The sequence below is a fragment of the Lissotriton helveticus genome, chromosome 5_1, assembly GCF_964261635.1.
Source record: "Lissotriton helveticus chromosome 5_1, aLisHel1.1, whole genome shotgun sequence".
Classification (NCBI taxonomy): Eukaryota; Metazoa; Chordata; class Amphibia; order Caudata; family Salamandridae; genus Lissotriton; species Lissotriton helveticus.
Window position 1 is genome coordinate 1,470,771,154 of NC_136065.1, and position 24,909 is coordinate 1,470,796,062.

The window sequence follows — 24,909 nt, forward strand, 5'->3', positions numbered from 1 at the left end:
CCTGGCTGGGCAGTTTAGTCTGGACTGTTCCCATGAGGCACAGGGTAAGACTGATTTGCATATGGGTGGGTCCAAACTGGGGTGGCATGGTGAGCAAAAGAACGATTGACTTACCCAGATCTCTTGACTGGGGGTGAATGTATGATATATTCAGCATGCCGTCCATCATTTGTTTACGTAGTACTAACGGGTCTGCAGCACTGGCTGTGCCATCCACATGAGTAGCCCTGTAAACATGTTTTATGCCTTACTTTTGCATGGTCTGTGAGTGCATTTTTTAACTGCCATGTGCCATACACACCTAAGGTAGGCCCAAGTACCCACATGAGCAGGGTGCAGTGTATGTGAAATTTAGGACATGTACTGGTGTGTTTTACATGTCCTGATAGTGAAAGACTGTCAAATGCATTTTTTACTATGCAAGGACTAGCCCTCCCATAGACTATCATTGGAGCTGCCATATCAAATTTTACAAGTGTAACTTTCAATTGGGAACAGCTAGTGAATTGGAGTTTCGGCTCTCTGAGTTCAGAATTTAAAAACACATATTTTAGTGAAGGTGGATTTTAGACTGCATGTTTGAAAATGCCACCTTAAGAATATTGTCGTTTTTTTGCTCAATCGTCTTGCTCCTCTGCCTGCCTTTGGAATCAACGTCTGGTTTAAACTGACATGGGCCTTTTAGTGCATTCACTCTAGACAGTCACACAAAGGGAGTTGAGGTGTTGCCTGAATATCCTGATGGCCCATCACCATGCAGATGTGCCTTCCTGAGCTAGAATGGTGGGAGGAGCTGTTACCTGCATCTACATAGGGCTGTGCCTGACCTCTCACAATGCTGTCTCTACCCCCTAGAGAATGTCTGAAGCAAGGCAGGGCAAGGCATGAACTAGTGCACTTGAAAGACAATCCTTTGAAGAATGCCTACTTCAAAGGCCAAATGGGAAATAAGTATTGGACCTAAAACCCCAGATTTTCAGAACACTTCTGGATCAAGAGGAACCTCTGCCAAGGAGAAGAGCTGAAGAGCTATGAGGAGGAGTACTGCCCCTTTCCTGTGTGGTGTTTTGCTGGGTTAGCCTGCCGTTGCTGCTTCTGCTTTGGAGAGGAAAAGGACTGGATGTTGCTTTGTATCCTGCTTGTAAAGTTTCTCCAAGGGTTTGTGTGCACGTGCCTCTGATGGAAGTCTCAGGGCCATCAAAGACTTCATCTGCAGCATCCCTAAACTGCTGGGGGTTCTGATGTGCCTTGTGGTGCCAAATCCAGTTCTGGGCCCGTGGAGTCTGTTCCTGTTGCAAGGACCCCCTTGAAACCATCAAAACCAACGCATTGCCCATCCAGTGCTTGTTTTTCTGATGCAGCACCTCCATGGAGTTGAATCTTTCAAGCACTGCCACCGAGCGGCCAAAGAAATTGATCCAACACCTGTCAGAGTCCGAAGAAAACACCAAAGCCAGAGTTCAGCGCACTGTGTCTCCGAAGTCAGAGACTCCTGCATTGACTCAAGTGCAGGCCCTGCCATGCAGCTGAAAGAATTAATGCACTGTAGGACCTCAGCTGAAGAAATCAACACAGTGCCTCCACACGTATCGAACTCCATCGCATCAAGATTCCCATACATCACACCTGTGTTCCAAGTTTTTCTGATGCATCACCAGCAGACCAGAACCGTCTTGGATTTCAACGCATCGCTTTTCTCTACAGTCCGGATTCGGTACAACAGTCCTTCTGTGTGCAGACAAACTGATGCATTGCCGCCCTGGGGACTCAGGAACTGACTTATTGCTGTGTTTTTCCTCCTCTGTGGCTGTGTTGCCTTGTGGATTTTGAATCATTTAGAATTCTTCGTGTAAAATCACGCATCCATAGAATTCTACGGACAGAATTGCTTGAAATATTTTGAGTCGTATATGTTGAAGATTCGTCATTTTGTTCTTGTTTGGCTTATAATAAGATACTTTATTTTTCTGAACTGCTATGGTGTCCATTTGTAGTGGTTTCACTGTGTTACTGTGAGTTATGTCCAAATATGTTACATATTGCCTCTGAGATAAACATTACTACTCCTTGCCAAGCTACCAAGAGGGTGAGCAGGGGTCATCTGTGTGTGTAACTCCCTTATCTTGATTAGAAGGAAGGGTCTCTACTTGGGCAGGGTGCAAGCCACTGCCAACTAGAGACACCCATTTCTAACAGTTGCTCTGGGGTGAGAGGTTTCCAACAGAAGTGAATGGACCGTGGATTCCCATAAGAGTAGACTTCTTGCTCTGAAGGGGGACCATATTGGGCCTTGAAGGTTTGTGAGTAGTAAGTGGATCCGGTGGAAGGCCAATCCATGAATTCACAAATTGTTTGACACACAGGGGGATTTTAGGAAAATAAGCGCTGTACAATCCTGTAAATAAGATTGATGTGTAATATTCTGAACTTACTGAGTTATGATACTGTTAATAAATATGATGTGAATCTCTAAGTAAACATTTAATTGGGTCCCCGGCTGACATTTGATGGGAGAGATATGAAGAAGGGGTGATAAGGGTCCTGTATCTGAGGTCATTGATGTGAGCCCTCCCATGTAAATTTATTGAGCCCAGGTTGTATGATGCTACATAAGGATAATGAGCAGAGAAAAAGATTTGGCCTATTAGATGACTTTTCTGAAGTGCAAGGAAATTGACTTGAAGTCAGACAACAATGTATTCTATAGTTTGGGAACTAGAACTGAAAGGATGCTTTATTGTAGAGGGGAATGGTAATACAATTGGAGGCAGACGAGTGCAGAAGGCGACTGGGATTTACTGGAGAGGAGCAAAACAGGCATTGGTGAGCTAGGCAAATAACCTTAAAGGAAATAGTGAAGGTGTAAGCAAGTGTTCCTCTGTTCCTAAGCAGTTTTTTATTAGCAGAAGGATGATTCCTTACTTGAAATACAACACAGAGATCCACACTGATTTATGGTAAAGTTGGTTCTTTTATTTCCATAGGTTGATTTATAGATCAGCCACTTGCATGGATTTACCCGGGGACTGATAGCAATTGGATACTACTTCGGCTGCACAAAACTTTGAAATTTTGAAGCAATCTGGAAAATAAGCAACCTCTGTTAAAATATACATTTGTTTATACATGATGATTAGCCTTGAGAAAGCCCTGGCTATACTTGCCACATTGCCACATAGGGCGAAACACGTGTCGGCTGTTCCACTCTACAAAATCTGGCTATACAAAAAAATCAAATGAGTGAAGTGGATCTATAAATCAACCTATGCAAGTAAAAGAACCAACTTTACCATGAATCAGTGTGGTTCTCTGTATTGTATTTCAAGTAAGGAATCATCCTTCTGCTAATAAAACACCTCTTAGGAAGAGAGGAACACTTGCTTACACCTTCACTTTTACTGGCTTAATATGAGGTTCGAAGGGTCCAGAGCCTCAAGCAAAAGTTCCTTCTGCAATTTTTAGGACTTATTATCCAGTACCAGGACCTCTGGACCTTTTCGCTTTTTTCAGAATCTTAAAGGAAATATATTTTAGATACAGGAAACCAGCAACGTTTCTGTAGCATATTCTTAGTAGATGCAAAACGCGGGCTAGAGTTATTTTTCTGGCAGCTTGGTTTCTTTTCTTCTTCCATTCCTAAGTACAGATAACTACTGTAGTGGATCCTAGAGCCAATAATAGCCTTCACAGCAGTTTCCTGCAATTTTTAGGCAACAATGGAAAATGTGATAAAAATTAGGAACAGTAATAAGCAATTTCTGGTACTTGAGTATTTATCTTAAATTTGTTGTCACGTCTAATGCATACGCTTTTTACATGTTGTTTTGGAGATGGAAAAATGTCTTAGGGCAATGGCCAATATGTGCAGGAACAAGCATCTGCAACTTTTCGTATAATTAGTACATACATCTTCTTCATGTTCATGTTTATATTAAGACAAAATGTGCTTCTAATGGATCATTAGTTGCATCCCCTTCAGGCACTCAAGTTGTTGGTTCCTCCCAAGAAATTCGAGGACTCCACACAAATTTGATCGATTCTTGCAATTTCTCTTTTATTCATATATCATAGTTTATGAATTCGTCAAATGAAATTAATAAGTCATTCCATTCCTTTGAAAATTCTTATTGCTTCATAACAGTTTTGCTTCTACTGGCTCCAATGCATTTCGGGCACTGTATAGCCCTTCCTCAGGGAGGATCACTGTTGATTAAAACATAGTATAACCAAATCACATATCTATAAAGAGTCAAAATGTCTGTGTGAAATCGGAACGAAATAAGCGATGTAATGCTCTACTGTGAGAATGTAAAACACGTAATCAAGTGCACCGTGAAACACTGTGTATGTGGAACAAAAAACGTGACCCGCTTATGTCTCTACCGATTGTACCTGAAGACAACTTACATGTCCTTGTCAAAGTGCTCGCATGATTCTGAAAAAACAAGAAGGGATACACGTAACGCCAATAGTCAATAACACGGTCAATAACAAGGTCTGGTTTGCCAAACATCATATTACTTCTGGGTTCTAAGAGGCGTAGGTGCTAGGAAGCATATAACTTACCAAGCTGGTTTGTTTTTGTCCGACTCGTTCGGCTACAACGGGGACGCTGAAGCGCGTTTCCTTGTTTACAAGCAAAGGATGCAGGCGATTGGATGTCTGTCATATCACATGGTATGTTCAAACACAGAAGAAAGACTCTGCGCTAAGAAACTCTACGCCACGAGTATAATAAAAGCTACATGAATCAATGTAAATTAAGTGGAAAAAACATACGAACTCTTGTCATGGGTGTAGTGTGCGAATATAAAACGGAAGTGACTAAAAGTGACAAAAAAGGACAAAAATGACAGAGCTACACGGTGTGGATGTAAAAAGATGGATGAATGAAAACATCAAAAGAGTAGCATGTGTAATATAGTGTGGTGTGTTAGTTATACATATGTGATAGTCGAAATTACAGTCTACACCTAAATGGACCAAGGCTTTCAGCAACATACATAGCATCAGGTTTGCTATATACAATATGTACAATAATTGTAAATAACAGGCAAATTCTATCCGGTCATTCAGACCATTCGGTTTAGTGGAATTCAGTCTCTGGATCCAAACATTCTCTTGTTGTAACAAATGTTTATTGTTATCTCTTCCTTCCTTCTTCTCAATGCATTCCAATATGGTGAACTTTAGTTGTGAGATGTTATGGTGTTCTTTGATGAAATGATTCGCAACAGATGATTTTATGTTGCGTGTGCGAATGTTCGACTTGTGCTCTGTGATACGTGTTTTAATTTTTCTTTCAGTCTTGCCCACATACACCTTTCCACATGAGCATTTCAATAAATAAATCACATTGGGTGTGCAACATGTGGCTGTGACTTTGAGTTTGATGTTACATCCTTTCATCGGATGTGTGATGCTGTTACCACTTATTATGTTATTACAGTTTACGCAGTTTAGACAAGGTCTGGTGCCTTTGAATTGGATTACAGCTGGCTGTTTTTGTTTAAGAATTTCCCCCATGTTTCTTCTTCTAGTATGGGCAAATAGTGGTGGTAATGAGAATATTGAGTTGAAGTCAGATTCAAGGTTCAAGATTGTCTAGTGTTTTCTTATGTTCTTTTTAAAACGCGTGCTAAGAGTGGGAAATTTGGATACAACTACAACCCTTTTGTTCTCCACTTGTATGTGTTCTTTTAGAAGATGCGTTCTTTCTTTCTTCTGTGCACGGGCTTTTGCTTCATTAATTGTTTTCTCCGGATATCCTCTGTTCAAGAATCTTAAGCCCATTTCATTTATTCTGTGTCCAGCCTTTAGTGGATCCGATCCCTGTCATGAGAAGGACAACTGCTCCCAACATCAAAGGTTCATTGTACCTTTCCTGGGAGCAAACTACACCTCACCATAGGGGTACCATGAAGCTGCCAGGTGACCATCTAATACAGAAAGGCAATTTCTAAAGCAACGTTTATGTAATAGACAAAATTCGAAAATACCATTAAATAGAATTTTATTTAACTACAAAAAAGAATCCTTGAAATATTTATCTAGCCGTTTCCTAGACAGAGATAACATATATTAAACTTAAAGTTGTATCCCAAAGCTTTTCTGAACAACCAACCCTGCTACAATGAAAATAGTGTTCAGGTGTCTGTTACTGTAAGGAGATGTTTAACATCAACCTTTACATGTCCTACTTTTCAATATCATACACCCTGCCCCACTGGTCAGTGAGGCTTACTTAGTGGTAAATTATACATGTTTAAGGAGGGATTTAGGCTGGTCCAAAGGGGGTTTGTAACATGATGACAGGACTCATTTGTAGTTTAAACCTGCACAACGGTGCTACAGATTGCAGGCCTGCAGTCATGTTTGTCCTCTCACGGCATTAGATAGCACAATGTGTGATGCTGCTCCTCACTGGTGACATTTAACTTACAGGCCCTGGAACACTTTAGGTATCTGTGAGAGGGTGGTCCTGAACAAGGACAGAGACTCACCTTATTCCGGTCATGCCGGGCCGGGTACGGTAGTGGGATGGGAAGGGTTAATCAGAGAACCTCCCTTCCCTCTACAGGAAGGAGCTGGCTGGGGACAGGTCAGCGAATCAACTACGAAGGATGAATAGGAAGAGGTGGGCAACCGGGCTTAAGGAGGACGACGTGGGAGGAAGACTGTTCATGGAGGCGGAACAAGGAAGACACTGAACCAAGCCAAGAAGTGGAGGATCTACGCGTGGAGGTGGAACCGCCAGAGGACCGGGAGTTTGAGGAGACAGTAGCGGGTACGGAAGACATCGGGGAGGACGTGGATAGCTCGTCCGAAGACTGGTGAATGACCCCGGAGGACGCTGTGAAGCCACCGCAAATCAGGAGAGTTGTGGCAGACGCGGTGAGTGAAACAGAAGGGAAGGAGGAGGGGTGTTAAAAGGGGACAGTGCATTTAAAACCTAAGCCGTGCCTTACAAACCCCCTTTCCGCCAGGAAAACACCATGTATTCTTTTTCAGTTGTTTTGTTTGGTTTGATGAACATCTTGTACACCCGGCATGCATAGCATAAGATTATAGCTGGGTGAATAATGGGCATATTTTTTACCTTGAGACTCTGAGTAACATCATAGGCAACTTGTGATCTGCTATTGTTATCTATTTAATCTCACTAAGAAACTCTCAGTGAAAAACATTGTGAAACACTGATAGTACAAGCTATCAAACGATTGCCAGATTAATGCATTTTTTCAAAGATAGAATATCTTATTACTATCCTCGTTGCCACCTCTTGGAGTGATTCAATACCTGTTTATTTAACCTTAAAGAACATAGAAATATCGAAATGTTCACCCGTATTTATCCCATATCAAACAAAATCCTTCTGCATTTACAAATTGCAGCCAAACCAATACGGATGGAACTAGGCCAAGCTCTGTGGCCCTTAGGAAGGCATTGAAGACGTGGCTTTTTAATCTCTGATGTGGTTTGATGGTCTGGTCTATCTTGTCTGTTGAGCTAGAGCCTTGACACCCTCGGGTGAATGTCTTGCACTTTATAAATGTACTTCTCTCCCTCTCCTTCTGTTACTCTGGCTCTTTAACGCACTTGCATGAAAGTAACAATGCAAGTGGCTATGATACAATTTGATTCATTCTGGTTAAAGAGGTTATTTCACCATGTTTTGAAAAATCAATCGATCCACCATAGAGTTGATGCTAAAGCTGCAAGAAGATAACAGACTAAACCTAGTCCTATATACCTAGCTTGCACGCTTGTTATAGGTTGGATTTTCTCTTTGTCAACCACAGTATATTTGGTATATTTTATCATGTTTGATGAAGCTGTGGCTTTCTTTAATAAATTCATGTTAAAAGGGCAGATTTCTTTTAAATCGCTTATTTGTTAAGAAAGGCACAAATCTTTTTTAGATCTAGATTGACAGCACATTTCACATCCAATTATTTAAATAAACCCAGAGTGGGCTGTTGTTAGACCCAGAGGAGTAGTACACATACTATTAGCTGTTTGGTGTATTATTACACCTTCTCTGGAGTATTGCATTGCCTTGGATGAGGAGCTACTTTACATCTCAAAATACTCTAAATCATCACACATTAAATTATCTTTCACATAAAATCGTTTCTGTTTTGCAGGCTATTTTTAAAATATTTAAATGTTTTAGCCTGGACTGAAAATGCAAACCAAGCCTCTTGGTTTGGCCAATACTTATTTTGAGTAGTGTATCAATCAGTCATTTTCTTTTTATCAAGAGCGTCTAAACATCTATGTACGATTTAGATGTAGCCCTGAGCTTCCAACTGTACGCAAAAGTACATTTTGTTTGCTATTACCAAATTTTATTTATGGGACCAGAGGGCATTCGTGTAGAGGAGCAGAACAGCATAATTCGCGGTAAGAGTTATGATGGAAAGTGAAGCAAACTGAAAGAAATGGGAAGGCAACCAATGTATTTGTTCTTATACATTATAGATGAGGTTTCTCAAGTTTCTCCAGTCGAGCCATAGATCATCTACATCAGTGCTTTGTTCCTTTCTTGCTGCAAATCATCCATTTGCAGTGTAAAATAGAATATACTGTATTATTTTCTCAGATAACGTTGGTTCGACAGTAATATTATTGTGATAGCCTACAGCATAGAGAGTACGGGAATGCCCCATTAAATCACCTCCGATGAATTACATGATACCACAGCATCAATCAAGATAAATTACAGAAAATACAGAAAACGCATGGCTTATTTACTTAGATAGAAGAAGGCTAACTAAGGTTTTAAAAACTGAGGGCCAGGAGCACGCTGTCGAGTGTCAGGTGATGCAAAGCAAGGCATTCAGTGACAGGTGATATAGTGACAGAGAATGTGGTAATATATATAATCGCTATCCCCAATATGGAAAAAAAATTCTTGTGCATTTATGCCATTGTTTATTTATGTTAAACATGCGATGCTGATGTTTTAAGTACTGTGTATCTATAAGGACATGGGTATCCCCCCCGGGTAGTATTTAGTCCCGGGCCTTAAACCATATTATATGAAAAAATATTAAACTATTGTAAGTGAAGTTATTGCTGATGTACTCATCCTGAAGATTCTGGTGTAAACTGCTGGTTTCTATATGATTTAGGAAGAAGCAATTAACTCTGAGATAGGATTTCGGATTTTGGGAGAGATGGGGGGACCCAGGGAGAGCCGTGCGCGAGCTGGTCTCTCCCTGGGCTTGTTTGCGCGAGAACTGGCCACGCAGGTGTCCAATTAGAACCAGCGTGAGGGGGCAGAGTTATTAAATAGGACCAGCGGGAGCGGGAAAGGGCTGTCACAGCGGGAGGCAGGTTGAGGAGTTTGTTTTTGTGTCTGCGTTCTCGTGTGCGTTGCAGCCTTACCTAGCCTGGCGCGCCCATGGAGGCGCTTTCGGAAGTTCAGAGGGCCATACAGGTCCTGCGTGCGGTGGGCCGGGAGGACCTTTTGGTTCCCGGTGCTCTTGGAGGTGCAGGGGTGGGGCCGCAGCGCCTGGCCCGGAAGGCGGCTGGGGGAGTGGCTAGAGCCGTGTCTGCCTGCCTGTCCCCGAGGGCGGAGGAGGACGACTGCGACGCTGCCATGACCGGCGGTGCCTTCGAGGTAGAGGCGGGCCTGTCCTGGCTGCTTCCGACCCCCCTGCGACTCCGGCTGCCCCCAAGGAGGTATGTCTCGTTCCCTCGGGAGCGGTGTGCGACAGGGGGGTGGCTGGTGTGAGGCGGGGGTGGTCTTGTGGGTGGGTTGCCCGTTTTTGGGGCGGTGTTTCTGGCCATTGCAGGCCAGGTCTGTTTCGCGAGCCCGGGGGAGGCGGGGCAGGAGCATGGGTGCCCCTGTTAACTCTCGTGTGCCTGTTTCTGTTACTCCCTGTACCCCTGTTCAGTCTTTGGGAGGTGAGGCTGGGAGGGACATTGTCCAATGTGTTTTTATTGATGGGCAGCCTTATGTTTTGGCTCCCCCTTCACAGCAGCCCCAGTGTGTGTTTACAAGGCAGGTAGCCCCCCAGTCAGGCCTGGTAGCAGGGAGTGGGGATGGTTCACTGGCTGGTTCTGCCCCTGTTGTCCTGGGTGGCCGGGTTCAGAGTTTGGAGCCCCCTTTGCCTTCAGCTCCCCCTGCTTTTGCATGCTTGTCGCCCCATGCGTCACCACAGGGGCCCCCTTCTCCCACCCTGACCCCATCACAGCCCCCTTGGGGTGGGTTGGGTGGTGGAGCCCTACAAGGGTCTCGCCTTTTATTTCCGCAGGCACGGTTGCCCATTCCCATTGCGGCGGGTTTAGAAGCTCAAGGTCTGGAGGTAGGTTGTGGGCAGGAGAGGGGCCACTGGGTTTGGCTGGGCTTGGGTTTAGAGTCGGCTGTTCGGCCTCAAAGCATGGTGGGGGCGTTTGGGTTTTCAGGTGTGGCGCAGCCTGGCTGGAGCGGCTCTACAGGCAAGAACACAGCCGCAGCAAGTCGGTCTTTGGCTGGGAAACGCAAGTTGCGGGCTAAACAGGTGGCGGTTCAGTCAGGGGGGGCTCAGGAGAGGGATCTGGAGCGGATTTCTCTTCTTGATCACCCGGGCAGTGCGCAATGAAGATAACCAATGGGAATTTTACGATGGGGGAGTTGGTGATGGAGAAATGCCTGGTGGCAGTGGGGATTATGATGGACATGGAGATATGATATCTTTGGATATTGATGATGATGACTTGGAAGAGGGTGATTACGTGATGGTGATGTTGGAAATATTGCTGTCAATGTTCAGAAGGGTGGGTTGGGCCAATCCACTGTTCTCAGTATTTTGCAGGAGTCAAGTGCGGACTTCGCAAAAGTACGACGATCATTGGCGAGCAAGTCAAGACAAGGGGATCCCGTGGTGTTTCAACAGTAATTGTCTCAGTTGCCAAAAGGTAAGGCAGGTTGGTGGTCTGTTTGGCAACAAGGGGAGAGTCTTCCCGTTAAGAGTACTCGATCTATTGGTATTGCGGATGAGGTGATTGGGGAGCAAGTTTCTGCTAAAACGCTTCCTCTGCGGCAGGCTGCTGAGAGTGATGCATCTGTTGGGAAAGTTGCCACAGTTGCGAATGGGCAGGCAGGGGACTCTGCTAAAGCCAAGGATCAGGTGGAGGAGGATCAGAACATACATAAGAAACTGCCTAATACAGGCGTTGGTATGCCATTGGGTTCTCATTTGTCAGAAAAGACGAAATCTAGGATTTGGCTCAATGTGTTTTTTTTAAAAAAATTATTTCATCTGGATATTCAGGCCAAAGAGGGGTCTAAAGAGGAAGAGTGGGAGTTGGCTCGGCGGCCTAGGGTCCCGAAGTCAATTGAGAACTGGATGTCTGATTTCTTGATTTATGCTAGTGTTTATTGTGAGCAGCATCTGGATAAAGCGGTGGTAATGTTCAAGTATGTGGACGTCATTAGAAAGGCACACATTTATTTTGGAGGATATGCTTGGCTGTCGTATGACGAGGAATTTCGTGCTAGGATGAGTTTGTTCCCTGAGCGTTCTTGGGGGGAAGTGGATGCCGAGCTGTGGTTACAGTGGATGGCTTCTGCCCAGCCGCCGGCGACTTTTCATACGGCTAGTGGGTTGCCGGTGACGTATCGGCCCTTTCAATTTCGTCCCACCCAGTTTGGGGTGGGGGTCATGGGCAGGGGGCAGACAGCAACATCCGGTGCATGCTGGCATTATAACAAAGGTTTTTGCACCCGACAGTTCTGTAAATATAAGCACGAGTGCTCACAATGTGGGGGCAGGCACCCTCTTACACAATGCTTCCCGGGACAGCGTTTTGGAGACCAGGGGAAGGGCCAGGTGGGCAGAGGCCAGTCTTCTCAGTTTGTCCCAAAGGGCTCCCACTCCTATTAAGGTGGCGGTTTTGGAACAGTGGTTGTAGGATTACCCAGACCCTGATGCAGCAAAACGTTTGTTATGGGGCTTCAAAGTGGGTTTCAAGATTGGATACCGGGGGCCCGAAAGGGTAGGTGGTCAGATAACTTCAAGTCAGCAAAGGAGAGTCCCCAGGTGGTTCAGAAAAAATTGGAAGCTGAACTCGCAGCGGGCAGGATTGCTGGTCCTTTTGGACACTCTCCATTGCCTGATCTGATGTTTTCACCTTTGGGCGTGGTGCCTAAAAAGGCAGCTGGTGAATTTCGTCCTATACATCACTTGTCCTGGCCTGAGGGTTCCTCCATCAATGACTTTATTTCTCCTGACGGTTCTAGTGTGTCTTACGCTTCAGTGGATGATACATTGGGGTCTGGTGAGATATGCGGGACAAGAGGCACAGTTGGCAAAAAGTGACATACAATCGGCTTTCCGTCTTTTGCCTATTCACCCTTCTGATTTTGGCCTGCTGGGAATGCATTTTCAGGACAAATTTTATGTGGACAAGGTCTTGCCGATGGGATGTTCAGTGTCATGTGCATTATTTGAGACTTTCAGTACCTTTTTGCAGTGGCGTTTCACTTTCATCAGTGGACATAGGCTGGTCTGTCATTATCTGGACGATTTCCTTTTCATTGGTGAGCGACATTCCGGGCAGTGTCAGTTGGCTTTGCGGAATTTTCAGGAAATGACTGAGGAGTTGGGTGTGCCCCTGGCTCCTGACAAAACGGAAGGTCCTTGTACCACGCTAACCTTTTTGGGAATCGAAATTGATACTCTGGCTATGATGGCGAGGCTGCCCAGTAACAAGGTTCAGGTGATTTCTGCCTTTTTGTTGCTTGTTGTGGAAGAGAGTAAGTTGGAACTCAGGAAAGTGCAGGCATTGTTGGGATATTTGAATTTTGCATGTAGAGTGGTTAGAGCTGGTAGGGCAATTTCTAGGAGGTTGGGTATGTCCTTGTCTGGGGCTTATCTTCCACATCATCGTGTGCGTATTACAGCAGCTGTCAGGGCAGATCTGTTCATATGGTTGACTTTTCTGAAGGATTTTAATGGCGTGCCTTTGTCTTTTGCGGATGAGGACACGATTTGGCAGGTACAAATCTACACGGACGCGCCTGGTGCCCTGGGATTTGGCATATTCTGGGAGGGGCGCTGGTGTGCTGTGAGCTGGCCTGTTCACTGGCAGCGTCAGGGTCGCAGTTTTGCCTTTTTGGAGTTGTTCCCTTTGCTGGTGGCTTTGTCCATCTGGGGCGATGAATTCAGGAACAGGACTGTTTTATTCCATTTTGATAATCTGGCAGTAGTGGAATTGATTAACAGACAAAAAGCAAGGGATTTGTGTGTGCTGAAGCTAATGCGTGCTTTCATGTTGAGATGTCTACAGCTGAATATAGTTTTCAAAGCAAGACATATTCCGGGCACCACTAATTGTATAGCAGACGCTTTATCTCGATTTCAGTGGAAGGAATTCCGCAGACTGGGTCCTGGGGCAGATCTGGAGCAGACACAGATCCCACAGTACGTATGGGCCTGGGGGGATTGAGGGTAGCCCAGTTGGTCGAGAATTCAGTGGCTGCTTCTACCCAGGCGGAGTTACTTGCAAGCATGGCAGGAATTTTTTAACTTTGCTGCTGATTTCCTTTTGCCGGAGGGGGGGTTGTCTGAAGAGCAGTTTTTGTTGAGTTTTGTTTTACACTCGGTTGACAAAGGCCTTTCACACACCACTATCTCTGGTAAACTGGCCGGGATCTCTTTTTATGGGCAGCTCAGGTGGGGAAGGGATCCTGTGGGTTGTGTTTTGGTCAAAAGGGTTTTGAAAGGTTTGGGTAGGCTACAGGCTGGTTCGAAGCGACTGCGGCAGCCTGTCACTTTTGATTTACTTCAGCAAATGTTGTCTCGGTTGCCTTCTTGCTGTTACGATGCTTTTGAGTGTGTCAAATTTAGGTTGTGTTTTGTGTGGTTATTTTTTGGGGCGTTTCGGGCTTCAGAACTCTTGAGTTTGCGGAACAGGTCAGGCATGACTAGTAATGAGGTTTTTGTGAAAGGGGATAGATTGGGACTTTGGCTACGAGTCTCTAAAACGGATCAGTTGGGGAGGGGTAAATGGGTTTTCTTGGGGAGGAGTGGTTTGGATTCTTGTTGCCCGGTTCGGGAATGGGAGGTTTTCAAGGTTCCCTCTGTCTTTGGGCCGGGCGTAATTTTTTGCCATGTGGAAGACAGCCTCATTTCTGTTGCCCAGCTTTTGGCCGTTTTACGGAAGCTGCTGTTGACTGTGGGGCAGAATCCTTTACGCTTTGGCGCTCATTCCTTCAGGATTGGGGTGGCGACTGAGGCTGCCAGGTTAGGGTGGGACCGGTCTGAAATACGCAGAATTGGGAGATGGAGGTCGAGATGCTGCGAGAAATATGATCGAAAATAGTCCATTTCGTTTTGTTAATATGTGTTGTTTCTCCTAGGTCCTTTGCACGGGATGGTTAAAGCTAAACAGAGGGTATGGATTGTTGGACATTCCTTCATGAAATGGGCCCCAGTATCTGCAGAACGCCAAATTTGTGGGAGGTCTCTGGGTCTCAGCAGTTTAACACATGAGGTCTTTTGGCATGGTAAAGGGGGAATGCGTTAGGGGGATTGTTTCCTTTTTTGTCTGTACTCTGTGAGGGAGGAGGGGGTCTGCCAGACTTGCTAGTAATTCACCTGGGTGAAAACGATCTGGTCTCCTTATCTGGTCTGACTTTGATAAAGTTGATGAAGATGGATCTGGAAGTCATCAAAGACGCCTGTGCGAGCACCATGGTGATCTGGACGGAATTTGTGCCATGTCTCTTATGGAAGGGAGCGCGAAATTACACAGCTATGGACAGAGCGAGGAGGAAGCTGAACCGACTTATGCGACTTTTTTTAAAGGAACTGAGTATTTACAGTTTGGCTCACTCTCATTTATAAGTTTCTGAACGGCATTTGTTTCGTGAGGATGGGGTTCACCTTTACCAGTTGGGTCAGTCCTTTTATTTATAAGAATTACGTGATTTGATTGCCAAAGTTTTGGATGTTCATTTGTGGTGATCTACGGGTCAGGTTTAATTTGCTTTTCGGGTGGGGTAGGAAAACTCTAAAGGTTTTCCTGGTTGGCGGGTTTTTTAGTGGGGGGTGGGCAACCTGGAGTGGGTTGGTCCATCCTCAAAGGGCAGGTAAAGGAAAGGAGGGGGTAGTTACAAGAGTTAGTTGCTTTTGAGTTGGTTAGGGGTAACTTGGTGGGGTTTACTCTTTAGTAAGGATGCTCAGTTAAGATGAAAGAATTTGATTTAATAAATAAATTAATTAATTAATTATGTTGATAAGATGTGTGTTTCACACCTGTCTAAGAAAGTGGCCTTTCTTGCTTACAAAGAAGTTGTGGACAGTGAGTTCTTGCGCGAAGGAGTCTTATCACTTTAGATGAGATATTTACGGAAGTGAAGTATCACAATATTTGTATGAAAGGTGTCATATAGCCTTTTTTTGTAGTGCCCATAATAGTCCCTCTGCTATCCAACACTGTCCCTACTGTTGCACTCCCTGGAGTGGGAATAGTCATTTTTACCCCTCTGCTATCCAACACTTTCCCTACTGTTGCACTGACTGGAGTGGGAATAGTAAATTATATCCCTTCACTATCCAACACGTTCCCTACTGTTGTACTCACTGGAGTGGGAATAGTAATTTTTACCCCTCCGCTATCCAACTATTTCCCTTCGGTTGCACTTACTGGAGTAGAAAATTTAAGTTTACAGATTTTTAAATGGTTTAATGTTTTAATTTATAATACAATTGTTTTTGAGTAGATTTATATTATTGGTATATGTATATATATATATATATATATATTACCTACTGGCGGTCGCCAGTAGGTAGTTATAGTTAGGACCTAGTTTCCATAGGAAATCCTCAACATTCTATTTGGATTAACTTTGGCCCTGGTGGATGAATCTTTGCGAATTTCTCAAAGAAGATGGCTCGGTCCGCTGCGCTCCTTCCCTGAAAGTTTGGGGGGGATTGGTGAAGTGGGGGCTGAGATAAAAGGGGGGTCCCAAAAAGTGTTTTCTCCATGTTATTTTCCATAGGACGTTTAGACACGGCTACAGGTCGAACGGCTGAATGGATTTATAAGAAATTTGGCAAAACTGTAGAGTCCGGCTCGCAGATTACGCTTTTTTTGGAATGGTGTAAATCCGTTCAGTAGTTGCTGAGAAAATTAAAGTTAAAGTCAATTATATATCTATACGCGCGGACGGGTGCGCGCACTCAAGCGGCTGCGCGCGAGCGGAATTTTTTTTTTGCTGCGTGACGTCTGTTAACGTTCGATTCGAAAGGAATCAGGAAGTGTTGACCGCCATTTTGTCACTGCGAGTAAATATATTGTTCATTTCAAAGCGTTGGAACATGGAAAGGGGAGAAGGTAGAGATTGTGAAAATGGAGATAAATCAGAAGTTTGAGTGCTTTGATATAAGGTGGCTCTGAAAAGAGCCCTTGTGTTAATTGAGTTTTTTCTGCATTTATAAGTAAGTACCGATGCAGAGCCTGATGTTGCAGAGGAAGATTCTGTTTCTGCCTTCCTTCTCACCTAGTTATGGTTTTTTCACTCCCACTCCAGGCTTTTAGTCTGTGGATGCAAAACCATGAACCGACACTCACCTATGAAAATCTTACTATTGCTGCTTGACTGAGGCCAAGGAGATCAGAGTGCATGTCTGTGTAAGGTGATGTACCTCTGGGGAGATGATGTTACGTTTAAACATAGCCCCTGAGTGCTTAGTTCGCTTCTGTTCTCTGTCACTGTTGTTGATTTAGAGCCCCAAATACAAAGGCTTGTTGTTTCTTGTGAATCCCCAAGTGTATATTTGCCCATACTGATCCATAACGCCCCGGCCTCTCCATGTCGTAGGCCGCAAGAGTGGGCGAAACTCAGCTGGCCGAGCGAGACTTGGGGAGGGGGCAGGAGCCAAGAGGAAACAAGGAGGGGTTTTCATCATTTGGGACAAAAAATAGTTCTAAACCAATGAAAAGTGTTGTTTTTAGGTCACATGACCTAGCCTTACATGATTAGGAACCCAAAAGTGAAATGAACCAATGAAAAGTTTTATTAACAAGTCACATGACCTGGTATGCTTACGTTACGCGCTCCGCGCCGCGCCCCGGATCGCTTCCGGGAAGCTGCGCTTCGCGCCTCGCGCACCGGAGCGCTTCTGGGTGCGCTAACGCGGTGCGTCATATGACGCATTACGCAACAACGCGATACGTCGTTGGGCCTCCACCGGAACTGATCGAATTGGTAGTCTACAGTGTTTCTGGATGTTTCAGACTGAAGCTGGCGTCAGCATGAGAGCACCCCGTGGCTACGTCGTGGCCATTCCGCGAGCAATCATGGCAGTCGCTCCCCACCGGAACTCTGCGGGAGTCGGGGGCCCCGGTGACTCTTGTAGAATCTTCAAGGCTGAGGGGACGCTTTTGGGAATGGGGCCCATGCCCTAGCAGTCAAGCGTCCGAGTTCCAGGGTTGCCCAGAGCCATCCTTGGAGGCCAGGCCCAAGTCTGTGGAGCCGACCGCCATTTCCTGAGCTCCGTGGCAGCCGCCTGTCGCTGTATCGCAAGAGTGGGTGCAATTCAGCCGGATGGCGGGTGAGATGCTGTAATAGCAAGAGCAGGCGTAATTCAGCTGGCCGAGCGAGGCACTGTGCCGCAGGAGCGGGCACAACTCAGCTGCCGAGTGAAGCGCTGGGGTGCAGCTGAGAAACCTCCACCTGGGGAGGTGGGGGAGGCTCGTTCGCGCCGCCTCTCCCTTCCGGTGCACCCCACGCCGTCTCGTGGCGCAGGTAGGCATTGTGCCGGAAGAGTGGGCGCAACTCCGCTTGTCGAGTTAAGCGCTGGGGTGTAGCTGAGAAACCTCCACCTGGGGAGGTGGGGGAGGCTCGTTCGCGCCGCCTCTCCTTTCCAGTGCACCCCACGCCGTCTTCTGGTGCAGGTATATGTGATGGTTGGACCAGGGCACTGCAGGACGTGTCTTTAGGTCAAACGGATTGTGGGACAAGGTCCAGAATGGAAGAGGCATCAAAAGGCAACAAGTTCCGCCTGACCCCGGGAGCCGGCCGCCTATGTCGGGGGCGATCTCAGGCCATACCAGGGCAACAAGACTTGGGGAGGGGGCAGGAGCCAAGCGCCCCCTCCGAGTCCGCGCCACCACACCGCCCCTCGGGGGTCTCCGTCAAGCGGCTCAGGGAGGCACCGCAGGCAGCTGTTCTTCAGATCAGTTGTTCTCACCGGCAAGCAAGAGTGGGTGCAATTCAGCCGGATGGCGGGTGAGACTCTGTAATAGCAAGAGCAGGCGTAATTCAGCTGGCCGAGCGAGGCAATGTGCCCCAGGAGCGGGTGCAACTCAGCTTGTCGAGTGAAGCGCTGGGGTGTAGCTGAGAAACCTCCACCTGGGGAGGTGGGGGAGGCTCGTTCGCGCCGCCTCTCCCTTCCAGTGCACCCCACGCCGTCTCCTGGCGCAGGTATATGTGATGGTTGGACCGGGGCACCGCAGGACGTGTCTTTAGGTCAAACCCTCAACTATGGCACCCAACATCCAGGACTTATGCCATTTGTGCAAGGCAGTGACATCGAAGCATGCCAGGGACCAAGCATATCCAGAGTCCTTCCTACTGCCTCTGCCTTCCTTCTTACCTAGTTATGGTTTTTTCACTCCCACTCCAGGCTTTTAGTCTGTGGATGGAAAACTATGAACCTACACTCACCTATGAAAATCTTACTATCGATGCTTGACTGAGGCCAAGGAGATCAGAGTGCATGAGTCTCATGCTCGATCGATTGAGCTGGCCGGATCAGGCAACAAGAAGGTGGTGGGGGTGGCGGCATCAGCAAGGCATCCCCCCACACAACTTGTCGGACATCACCTCTGGATGTACTGGGGACCAGCCTTGGCGCATGGTGTCGTCCCCGGGGTATTTGAACAACGGTCCTCCACCCCTAGGCCGCCAGCTATGCTACCTCGACAGGAACAGCGTCATGCATTTGGATCGATGTTGCAGCAGGCTGCCATGTAAATAGTTATTTAATAAAACGTTTTACCCTGTTACTTTGCTGGTGTGTTGTATATATTTATAATATTTGCATAGGGTTTGTCGTTATTTTGGGCGGGGTGGGCGGCGGAGCCGAGCTGTCTTGCAGCCATCATGGCGTCGAGCTCGGTTCCTCTCACTAGTTTCATATTTCTCATGAGGGGTTGTTCCTAATGTTTCTATTTTAGCGAGGTCAAAAAGAGATCCCATCAGTGGCCTACTGATTTTGCTCGATTCCTTTTGTTTTTTCTAACGATTTTTAAGTTAAAGTTTGCTAGCACGATACAGCGGCTAGTCCGCATTTTATATATATGTCCTTTTTATTAGGGGTGTCCTCCGGTGGAGTCGGACGATCTACCTCTAATAAACGGTCCGGGTTGAACCAACTACCAACAAACGGGGCAGAGATAGGCATGACGGGTTACAAAGGGGACAAAAGTCTGCACTACCTATCCTTCACTATCTGCAAAAACTAAACAGAGTATTGCGACTCTGTGCTTATTTGTGAATAGAGAATCACCCAAAGAGAACCAATTTCGAACAATATTGCAAGATTTTTGTCACGAAAAAGAAGCCATGAGTATTGGGTTTGTGAAAGATTGCAAGATTTTTAAAATTAAAAAGCAACAACCATGGCATTGTTTAATATAGTATTGTAAATATTTATCTTTAACAATGATGAGAGAGTAAAAAAAGGTTAACCTGATGTTTTAAAGTTATTCACAGGCTTCTTTAGAGGAAGTGTTCTATATGATTGTAGCGTGGGTGTTTCACTTTTTTATAGGTAATAGAATGCATTCTGTATGCTGTAGCAGGAGGAGTACTACATACTTGAATATTCTTCAGTGCTTATTTTCATTTTGTAAGTGGTATTGAGACCGACACAGAACTTCAATGGATCGGAGGGGCTGTTCCTGTGCATCTGGAGGACTGCCAAGCCGTTGCAGCAGTGGGAGTGAGGCCTCTCACAGGGGCGTAGCGCAGCTCCTTTTGATGCTCACAATTGCAGATAACAGGGTAGAGTTGTCCGTGGAATTTATGGATGGTTAGTCACACTAGAGTGTGCGCGGCGCCCCTAGCACCTCATTACGGCACACAGGGGAGCCGCGTTGCACAGTTTGAGAATCAGAGACTTAGGAGATAAACCTTCATAATAGGAAGGCTTCTAAGCAAAAAAAATCGCCGGTGCTCGGCGTTAAAAATATCACTGCTATCGGTGGAATTTTCCACGGTGTTAGTGCTTCAACATCAATGGGAACAATATCTGATAGAAAATCCTGTAACAATCTCAGTATTTCACATTATCGCGTGAAAAGAAAGTCTTCCGAAAGATGTTGAACGTTGTTCTCTTTTGAGAGTAGAAAAGATAGTGAGGGAAGTGGGTGGAGTGCTCCGTGTAAATTGCAGAATAGAAACTACTAAGAACCAATTGGAAGTGTTGTTTTCAAGTCACATGACTTCACATGCGCGTCTCAGGACGTGTACGCGGTGACAGTATCTGGTCACGTACGTCATTTGGAAGTAGCGGTCTAATTCAGCGAAGTTTCAAAACGTGAAAAGGAGTAAATCCAAACACATCCGGATTTAATATATCTTCTGAGCTCGATTCAAGCATACAATTATTAAAGTATAAAACCTTTTATATTTTTTTTTAAAATACCAAGGTGTGTACATTCGGTCACGCACGAAAGTTTAAAAAGACATTCGGCTCCATTTAATGAAAATTTTCATAATAATAAGAAAGAAGCCTAGGTTTAGTCTCTTTGACGTAGTATAAGTTCTTTGATGGGTCTATGAAGAAATGTAATAAGTTGCAATTGCAAAGTTTTCACGAAATATATAGGCGGGTGTGCGCACACGGTCGCACATGAACGAAAGCCAAAAAAGCGGAGATAAACCCCCTTTATAATATGCTCCTGGAGCTCTTTTTGGTACAATGAGTTAGTTCTGAAAAGAACTTTTTTTTTTTTTTTTAAACAAGTGTTATGTTGTTTTTGATTTTTTAAACTTGCAACAACATTTTCAAGTGTGACACAGGATCAAAATGAAATGAAGAAATGTATCTTTTCTCGGGGCATTTATGACTCTCAATTTTTAGTTTAATAAGAATGAGGCTCTATTCTCCGTACAGAAGAATTTCTCCACACTCGTTGCATTTCATGTGCACCTTTGCAAGATATGGTCTCAAGTCCATCACAGCACTCGATGGAGATACAGGTCGTCCACCAGAAGATGTGCTGGCCACCTCTGATGGTAATAGCGTGGCCAGGGCTCTTGTCGATGCCTGTGCAAATTCCACAGGGTGCACTTGTTTGACATGCCGCACCATGGTATGTATGGAAAAGGAATATTTTTTGGTTGGATTTCCTCTTGAGAGAACCGATTTGCATATCGTGCAGGTAACTTTTGGCGCATTCACTTTCTTTTGTTCTTCAGGATAAGTGAAAAATTGCCAAATAAAAGATTCCTTTTTTCTTTTTAAAGGTAGTCGCTCATTTCCTTCAGATTCGGAAGATGGATGCGGAACGGCAGCCATTTCAGCAAAGTCTTCCGAAAGATGTTGAACGTTGTTCTCTTTTGAGAGTACAAAAGATAGTGAGGGAAGTGGGTGGAGTGCTCCGTGTAAATTGCAGAATAGAAACTACTAAGAACCAATTGGAAGTGTTGTTTTCAAGTTACATGACTTCATATGCGCGTCTCAGGACGTGTACGCGGTGACAGTATCTGGTCATGTACGTCATTTGGAAGCAGCGGTCTAATTCAGTGAAGTTTCAAAACGTGAAAAGGAGTAAATCCAAACACATCCTGATTTTATATATCTTCTGAGCTCGATTCAAGCATACAATTGTTAAACTATAAAACCTTTTATATTTTTTTTAAAAATACGAAGGTGTGTACATTCGGTCACGCACGAAAGTTTAAAAAGGCATTCGGCTCCATTTAATGAAAATGTTCATAATAATAAAAAAGAAGCCTAGGTTTAGTCTCTTTGACGTACTATAAGTTCTTTGATGGGTCTATGAAGAAATTCAATAAGTTCAAATTGCAAAGTTTTCACGAAATATATAGGTCGGTCGCGCACGAAAGCCTGGAAATGCGATATCCATTTTATTGAGAACTGCTGCCGAGAGTGCGCACACTGGGTCGCGCACGAAAGTTTAGAAAGGCTATTTTTATTTACAGACAAATTTTAATGCGTTCAAAAAAAGGCAAGGTACAGACTTTCTAATTCTGTATCGCTTTACAAGGAGTCTCTGTGCAATTTGAACAGTTAAGAAAACGGCTTGTTTCCGAAAAAAATATTGCCAGAACTTTATTGACAAAAGTATAGGTTGCATACACGAGATATTTCTGAATTAGCATTTTAAAAACCAATGAAATTCACTGAAAAAACCATAGGTTTTACACACGTTATAGTTAGGAAGTAGCATTTACAAAACCTATGAAATTCATCGAAAAAACCATAGGTTTTACACCAGTTATAGTTACCAGGAAATTTTACTCGCATAAAACCATTGAAATTCCCTCGTTATAGTTAGTTGGACTCACTATAACTTGTGCGTGCAATGCACTGCTGATGACGTCACATATTACATCACTCATGACGTGGTCAGTGACATCACTCATGACATCACTGATGACACCATCCAGTGAATGTGTGTCTTTCTGAAAAATAAATATTAGTGAGTAATGTTTAAATTTTTAAACATATGTATTAATGTTTCACTTTGTGTATAAGTGGCTGCATGGGTTGGTGAGTAGCTACATGTGTAGGTATATGGGTTATTAGATGTTTTTTTTAATATCAATATGAGTGTCTCTATGTTTGGTGGGGGTGTTACTTAGCACATAGATGCATGAATGACTGACTCTCTGTTTGTATGTGTTTTGAATACAGCATATGTGCAGGACTGTATGGGTGGATGAGTGTGTATATATGTATGTTAGTGAGTGAATCACTGTCTCACTAGTGTCTTTTTCTGTAACTACATATGTTTTAATCTAGTATATGTGAATATTGATGTATATAAGTGAGTATATGTGAGAGTGAGGGATTGTAAGAGTTCCTGTTTAAATAAGTATGTGTTTCTATAAGTGATTGTTTAAGAGAATAAGTATGTGTCATTTTCCTTAGAAGTAAAGTGGTAGTGTGTGTATAGCTGTATATGCAAATAAATGGATGTTTAATAGTTTATTTGCATGTGTGAGTATGTGTGAGAGTATCTTTTGGATGACTGTCGTTGTGTAACAGGATATATAGGTGTATCACTATATATGATGAGTGAGTATATGTATGAGTGACTACATAGAACTGTTGGTGAAAGAGTGGATGTGTATATAGATGGTGGATTTAGTGAATTGGTTGTTGTAACTGGTATGGGTATCTCCATTTTTTTGAAAATTTTAGTTTCTATTTTTGAATATGTGTTTCAAGGGTTACATTACAGTGAAAAGAGGTCTGTCACTCTGTCGCAAGGATGGTGTCATCAGTGATGTCATGAGTGATGTCACTGACCACGTCATGAGTGATGTAATATGTGACGTCATCAGCAGTGCATTGCACGCGCAAGTTATAGTGAGTCCAACTAACTATAACGTGGGAATTTCAATGGTTTTATGCGAGTAAAATTTCCTGGTAACTATAACTGGTGTAAAACCTATGGTTTTTTCGATGAATTTCATAAGTTTTGTAAATGCTACTTCCTAACTATAACGTGTGTAAAACCTATGTTTTTTTGTGAATATATATATATATATATATATATTTATTTGTTACATTTTTATATAATTTTAACATTATAACATACAATAAAATTATTAGTTTAATAATGGTTTTAAAGAAAATATACATATATACTAATTATTATATATGTGTGTTTACCTTTTTTAAATTACGTTTATTTGCTATACTTGTTAAAATGTATATTTAATCTCATTTTTATAAATTAATTTTATTCTTTAATATATTTAAAATGTATTCATTTATTTTATATATTTTATATATGTATAAAAAATGATATTTTGAACAACTATATTTATGTAATCGATTTTTTCCCAATATTTCTGCAGCTATCATTATAAGTATAGTATGTAGATATTTTTTTTGTTTAGGAAGTTTTTATTGAGTTTTTACGTAAATAATACAAAAGAGAAAAAAAAATGAAACAATATATATGCAAGAAGTAAGGGTAAAATATACATAGAATGGTTACCAAATATAAGTGAGCAAATAACACATTGGTGTAATATGAATCTAACAGAGGAAGAATAAAAGAAGGAAAAAAGAAGGAAAAGAGAAGAAAGGAGAGAGGAAAAGAAAGAGAAAGGGAGAAGGGAGGGAGGGGATGATCTAGAAAATTGCATATGAAAATAATATAAAGAAAGGAAAAAAAAAAGAACTAGGAAATGGGAGTAGAAGTAGAGAGATACGTAATAGAAGGTAACCATAAAAGATCAGACTTAATTTTTTGAGAAAGGGAAACAGAGGAAACAGTAGAAATCCTATGTTCATCGCAAACAAAATTCCACCAAGTTACTAAGGATATTTTAGAGCTGCCTTTCCAAGATGATAAGATAACTTTAAAGCAAGATCAATAAAAAGGTCCATTAACAGGGAAATAGAGGATGAATCAGCAATATCAGGTGATGAAGAACCTAAAAAAACATTTTGTAATGATAACGGAAGATCACATTTAAAAATTGACACGCAATTATTCCAAAACAGATTTCCAAAACGTTAAAACATTGGAACATTCATAAAGTTGATGTAACAATGTACCCATAGCAGTAGAGCAGGACCAACACATCGGAGAAGAGGAAGGAGAGAATTTAGAAATACAAACACGAGTAATAATGGCTCTATTATAACTAAAATACAAAGATTGAGTTATACGAGCAGCAGCAGAAACTTTAATAGG